General features: G+C 37.0%; 1 non-coding gene across 1 annotated transcript; it reads left to right on the top strand.

Annotated features, from left to right (window-relative positions):
- Window positions 1–4,912: 4,912 nt before the first annotated feature.
- LOC118845121 lies at window positions 4,913–5,016 on the top strand. The gene has a single exon (XR_005010005.1). It is a non-coding gene; the product is annotated as a U6 spliceosomal RNA (small nuclear RNA).
- Window positions 5,017–7,210: the final 2,194 nt, after the last annotated feature.

The raw sequence follows: 7,210 nt of genomic DNA, 5'->3' as shown, positions 1-7,210 counted from the left end.
TCTCTCATCCCTTAATTTCATTTTATTTCTTTTAGATATCTTCCCTTCATCTTCAACTCACCCTGTGTCTGCTCTCTCTCTTTTACATATATATACACACACACATACATACACATACATACATATACACATAGATATATACATACATACACATTCACTTATATATATACATAAACATATATATATATATATATATGTATATATATATATATATATATGCATATTCCCTTCAACTACCCTAATACTGAGGTCTCATGAATCATACACATCATCTTTCCATGTAGGAATGTCAACAAAACAGTTCAACTTTAGTAAGTCCCTTGCAGTTTCCGTTTCTTGATTACCTTTTCATGCTTCTCTTGATTCTTGTGTTTGAAAGTCAAATTTTCTATTCAGTTCTGGTCTTTTCACTGAGAAAGCTTGAAGTCCTCTATTTTATTGAAAATCCATATTTTGCCTTGGAACATGATACTCAGTTTTGCTGGGTAGGTGATTCTAGGTTTTAATCCTAGCTCCATTGACCTCCGGAATATCGCATTCCAAGCCCTTTCATCTCTTAATGTAGAAGCTGCCAGATCTTGGGTTATTCCATTTGGGTCTTCCATTTTTTCATTCCTTTGGTTCTGTTTTATAATATCCTGATTTCTCATAAAGTCACTAGCTTCCACTTGCTCCAATCTAATTTTTAAAGTAGTATTTTCTTCAGTGGTCTTTTGGACCTCCTTTTCCATTTAGCTAATTCTGCCTTTCAAGGCATTCTTCTCCTCATTGGCTTTTTGGAGCTCTTTTGCCATTTGAGTTAGTCTGTTTTTTAAGGTGTTGTTTTCTTCAGTGTATTTTTCAGTATTTTTTTTTTGGGTCTCCTTTAGCAAGTCATTGACTTGTTTTTTATGGTTTTCTTGCATCCTTCTCATTTCTCTTCCCAATTTTTCCTCTACTTCTCTAACTTGCTTTTCCAAATCCTTTTTGAGTTCTTCTATGGCCTGGGGCCAGTTCATGTTTTTCTTGGAGGCTTTTGTTGTAGGCTCTATGACTTTGTTGTCTTCTTTAGGCTGTATGTTTTGGTCTTCTTTGTCACCAAATAAAGAATCCAAAGTCTGAGACTGAATCTGGGCGCGTTTTCGCTGCCTGGCCATATTCCCAACCAACTAACTTGACCCTTGAGTTTTTCAGTGTGGCATGACTGCTTGTAGACTAACGAGTTCTATGTTCCATGTTTGGGGGGGAGGTGCCAGCTCTGTCAGACCCGCACTACTCCTTCCCCAAGAACCCCCAGTCCATACTGGGCTTAGATCTTCAGCAGGCTGTTGCACTCCTGCTCTGATCCGCCACTTAATTACTCCCACCAGGTGGGCCTGGAGTGGGAAGTAACAACAGCTGTAGCTGCCCCACCTCCACTGCCCCTGGGGCTGGAAGCCGAAAGGCGAACTCCTTCCACTCCCGCAGCTTTTCCCACTAACCTTCTCCGCAGTCTTTGGTGTTTGTGGGTCGAGGGGTCTGGTAACTGCCGCAGCTCACATATTCAGGGCGCTAGGGGCCCATCCGCCCGACTCCAAGTTTGGTTGTTCCACGCCGCTCAGGCTGGGCTCTGCTCCACCCCGTTCCCAGCTCCCAGCTCCCAGCTCCGTGTGGAATAGACCTCACCCAGAGACCATCCAGGCTGTCCTGGGCTGGAGCCCTGCTTCCCTCTGCTGTTCTGTGGGTTCTGCTGTTCTAGAATTGGATCAGAGCCATTTTTTATAGGTTTTTGGAGGAACTCCGTATGGAGCTCACTCTAGTCCCTGCTTACCAGCTGCCATCTTGGCTCCGCCCCCCCCCCAAACTACTAAATTATTACTTTGCAAAACTATACAAAATTATAACAAAATTCATCTGGAGGAATAAATGATCAAGAATCTTCAGAGAAATAATGAAAAAAGTTGGAAGGAAGAAGGCCTGACAGTACCAGATCTCAAAGTATCCTAATAATGTTGTTGCTGTTCTTCAGTCATTTCAGTCATGTCTGACTCTTCACGACCCCATTTGGAGTTTTCTTGGCAAAGATGCTTGAATGGTTTGCCATTTCCTTCTCCATAATTAGCAGTTACATGGCACTTACTATGTGCCAGGCACTGTGCTAAGTACTTTACTATTGTCTCATTTGATACTGGCAACAATTCTAGGAGGTAGGTGCTATTATTATCCTCTTTTTGCAGATGAGGAAACTGAGGCAAACATTGGTTATGTGACTTGCCCAGGGTCACACAGCTAGTTGGTGTCCGAGGCCAGATTTGAACTCAGGGCTTTGTTGGTGCATTCTATTCACTATGCTACTTAGCCAATTTGTACCTAATTCTACAAATCAATCTCCATCAAAAATATTTGGCACTGCTCAAAAAAATTTGGAAAAGTTGATCAGTGGAACAGATCAAGCACATAAGATCCAGAAGCAAACATATAATAGTTTAGTGTTTGATAAAGGCAAGAATACAAACTACTGGGGAAAGGGATCACTATTTTAACAAAAACTCTTGGGGAAATTGGACCGCAGTCACAGAGAAATTAGACTTAAATCAATATCTTACATTGTATAAGACAAATTCCAAGTGAAAATATGATTAAAATATAAAAGGTCAAATCATAAACAAGTTAGAAGAGAATTGGAAGTACCTTTTGTAACTGAAGATAGGGAAGAGTTCTTACCAAACAAGGGTTAGAGAGGATGCCTGGAGATAAAATGGATCCTTTTGACTGTATGAAATAGAAAAAAAATCAAACACATTTTGCACAAACAAAAACAATACACTTGAAATGAAAAGAAAACTGTTAACTGGGGGAGGGGCAGAGTTTTGCTGCAAATTTCCCTGATGAAATCTTAGTATCCAAGATATATAGGGAATTGATACAAATATATAAGAATAAAAATTATTTCTTAATAGATAAACAGTTAAAGAATAAGGATAAGTAGTTCTCAAGAATATAAATCTGAGTTACAAATAGCCATGTGAAAGCATATTTCAAGTAACTAATAATAAGAGAAATATTTATTTTAAAAATTCTGTGTTTCCCCCTCAAACCCATCAGATTAGCAAAGAAAAACCAATTGTTGGAGGCGCTATTGGAGAAGAAACACACTCATAATAGCCTCTGGCACTGTGAATGGGTCCAACCATTCTGGAAAGCAACTTGGAACCATTCCCCTCAAAAGTCACTCAACTGTGCATACCCATGGACCCACTGATACTACTGTGTGACCTATACCCCAAAGAATTATGAGAAAGAAAGGACCTATATCTACAAAAATATTCAAGATATAGGTAGTGCAGTAGATAGAGAATTGGACCCGGAGACAGGAAGACCTGAGTTCAAATGCAGCCCTAGACATTTATTGGCTGTGTGACCCTGGGCAAGTCACTTGATGGCTTTTTGCCACAGTTTCTTCATCTATGAAGTGGGGATAAAATTGTACCTACCTCTCAGGAGTGTTGTAAGAATCAAATGAGATAATACATGTAAAGTACCTTTGTAAAACAAAGTGCTATATAAATATTATTATCATAGCAATACTTTCTGTTGCAGCAAAGAACTAGAAACAAAGTAGGTGTCCATCAGCTAAGGAAAAACATTATGGCATGTGAATTCCTTCTGTTTTCTCTGCCAAGAATAATCTTTGGATTGAAAATAGGAGAATGAAATTATTAATAGAGCCTTAAAACCCAAGATAAGTAGGGAGATAACAAGAAAGTGCCTAGCTACCCTTAGTGGTTTCAAAGTCACCAGGCCTACAAGGGTAAGATCCCAGGATGCTAAAAGAATGAATAGAATTATTTGTGACCCACTATCAGTGATATTTGAATGCTCTTAGAGAATAAAAGTAGACCTGTAAGACCAGAGAAGGACAGAGAGAGAGAGAGACATAGAGAGACACAGAGAGACAGACAGACAGAGACAGAGACAGAGAAAGACAGACAGACAGAGAGACAGGGAAAGACACAGAGAGATTCAGAGACAAAGGAGAGTGTAACCTTCAAGCTGTTACAGACTAGTAAGCTTGAGTTCAATTCCTGGACAAATTCTAGCATATTATTATAGAAATGGTTAGGGAGGGGGCAGCTAGGTGGTACAGTGAGTAGAGCACCAGCCCTGGAGTCAGGAGGACCTGAGTTCAAATCTAGCCTCAAACACTTGACACATGTACTAGCTGTGTGACCTTGGGCAAGTCACTTAACCCCAATTGCCCTGCCAAAAAAAAACAAGAAATGGTTAGAGAACCTCTAGAAAATGAAATGATGATCACAAAGTGTCAGAAAAAATAATGCTAGACTAAATTTATTTCCTTTTTTGACAAAGCTATTAGCCTAGCATATCAGGGAAGTGATATGGATAGAAATTATCTAAATTTCAGCAGCACATTTGACAAAGTTTCTCATGTTATTCTTGTGGACAAGATGGAGAAATGTAGACTGTATAACACTATATTTAGGTGGATTTGGAACTGCTTAAATGGGTGAGCCTAAAGATTAGTCATTAATATATCCACATCAGTTGTGTAAGGAGGTCTCTAGTGGAGTGACCTAGGGATTTGTCTTTGATCCTGTGCTGTTTAATGTTTTTTATTAATAATTTGGACAAAGGAATAGACCTGTCTATTAAAAATTTCAGATTGCACAGAAATGGGAGGGATAGCATCTATGTTGAATGACAAGGTTGGTATCTGAAAAGAGTACAGTAGGGTAACACCTTGGGTGAAATATAATAGTATGAAGTTCAATAAGCATAAATGTAAAGTCTTACACTTGGGTTCAAAAAATCAATGCCTCAAGTATAGGAGTGAGGAATCCTGGATCTATTTAGCAAGTTGCCTGAAAAAACCTGGATATTTTAGTGGACTGCAAGCTAATGTGTCAGCAATGTGATATAGAAGCCACAAAGCGGGCTTGTTTTAGAAGCACATATAGTAAAATTGGAATGATACAGAGATTAGCATGGCACCTGGGCATGGATGATATGCAAATTTGTGAAGGATTACATATTTTTTTAATGTGGCAAAGAATTGGAATCTGAAGGGATATCCATCAATTGGGGAATGAGTGAACAAGTTGTGTTATATAATTGTAATGGTATTCTATTGCACTATAAGAAATCACAAGCAGGAGGATTTCAGAAAAACTTGGAAAGACATATAAACTGATGCAAAGTGAAGTGAGCAGAACCAGGAGAACATTATACACTGTAATAGCAATATTGTACAATCATCAACTGTGAATGACTTAGCTATTCTCAGCAATACAATGATCTGAGACAATTCCAATGGACCTATGATGAAAAATGCCATCCACCTCCAGAGAAAGAACTGATGGAGTCTGAATGCATACTATTTTCACTTTATTTTTTCACGTTTATTTTGTCCTTTGTTTTCTTTCACAACATGATTAATATGGAAATAACATAATTGCACATGTATATCCTGTATCAAATTCCTTGCCATCTCAGGGAGGGGGAAGGATAGAGAGGGAGGGAGAGAGAATTTAGAATTCAGAATTTTAAAAAATCAGTGTTAAAATGTATTTTTACATAACTATATCAGCCAATAAACCTGACAATCTAAGTGAAATGGATGAATATTTACAAAAAAATATAAATTGCCCAGATTAACAGAAGAGCAAATAAAACACTTAACCTCCTTTCAGAAAAAGAAATTGAGCAAGCCATCAATGAACTCCCTAAGAAAAAATCTCCAGGGCCACATGGATTTACAAGTGAATTCTACTAAACATTTAAAGAACAATTAATTCCAATACTACATAAACTATTTTGAAAAATAGGCAAAGAAGGAGTCCTGCCAAATTCTTTTTATGACGCAAATATGGTGCTGATGCCTGAACTGGAAAGAGCCAAAACAGAGAAAGAAAATTATAGGCAAATTTCCCTAACAAATATAGATGCAAAAATTTTAAATGAAATATTAGCAAAGAGAGTACAGCAACTTATCAAAAGGATAACACACTATGACCAAGTGGCATGTATACCAGGAATGTAGGGCTGGTTCAATATTAAGAAAACTACCAGCATAATTGACCATATCAATAACAAAATTAACAGAAATCGTATGATTATCTTAATAGATGCAGAAAAAGCTTTTGAGAAAATACAACCCTCATTCCTATTAAAAACCACTAGAGAGCATAGGAATAAATGGAATTTTCCTTAAAATGATAAGTAGCAGCTATCTAAAACCAACAACAAGCAGTATATGCAATGGAGATAAGCTAGAAGAATTTCCAAAAAGATTGGGAGGGGGTGAAACAAGAATGTCTCTTATCATCACTGTTATTCAGTATTGTACTAGAAATGTTAACTTTATCGATGAGAAGAAAAAGAAACTGAAGGAATTAGAATAGGCAAAGAAGAAACAAAGCTATCACTCTTTGCAGATGATGTGATGCTATACTTAGAGAATCCTGGAGAATCAACTAAAAAATTACTTGAAATAACAACTTTAACAAAGTTGCAGGATATAAAATAAACCCACATAAATCATTGGCATTTCTATATACTACCAACAAAGCCCAGCAGCAAGAGATAGAAAGAGAAATTCCATTTAAAGTAACTGTAGACAATATAAAATCTTTGAGAGTCTGCCTGCCAAGACAAGTTCAGGAACTATATGAACACAATTACAAAACACTTTTCCTACAAATAAAGTCATATCTAAATAATTGGAAAAATATCAGTCACTCATGGGTAGGCCAAGCTAATATAATAAAAATGACAATTCTACCTAAATTAGTTTATTTATTCAGTGCCATCCCAAACTATCAAAAATTATTTCATAGAGCTAGAAAAAAATAACAAAATTCATCTGGAAGAACAAAAGGTCCAAAATATCAAGGGAATTAATGAAAAGAAATGCAAGGAAAGGTGGTCTAGCCATACCAGATGTAAAACTGTGTTAGCAATCATCAAAACGACTTGGTACTTGATATGAATTTATGACCAAACGAGAGATAGAGAATATTATGAAATGCAAAATAGACAATTTCGATTATACTAAAAAGGTTTTGCACAAAAAAAGCCAATGCAACCAAGATTACAAGGAAAGCACAGTCATATGAAAAAATGCTCTAAATCACTATTGATTAGAGAAATGCAAATCAAAACAACTCTGAGGTACCACATTACACATATCAAATTGGCTAACATGACAAAACAGGAAAATGATAAATGTTAG

This window comes from Trichosurus vulpecula, chromosome 3, assembly GCF_011100635.1.
Source record: "Trichosurus vulpecula isolate mTriVul1 chromosome 3, mTriVul1.pri, whole genome shotgun sequence".
Taxonomy (NCBI): domain Eukaryota; kingdom Metazoa; phylum Chordata; class Mammalia; order Diprotodontia; family Phalangeridae; genus Trichosurus; species Trichosurus vulpecula.
Note: the sequence above shows the minus strand (reverse complement) of the source record. Positions and strands in the feature narration are given on the sequence as shown.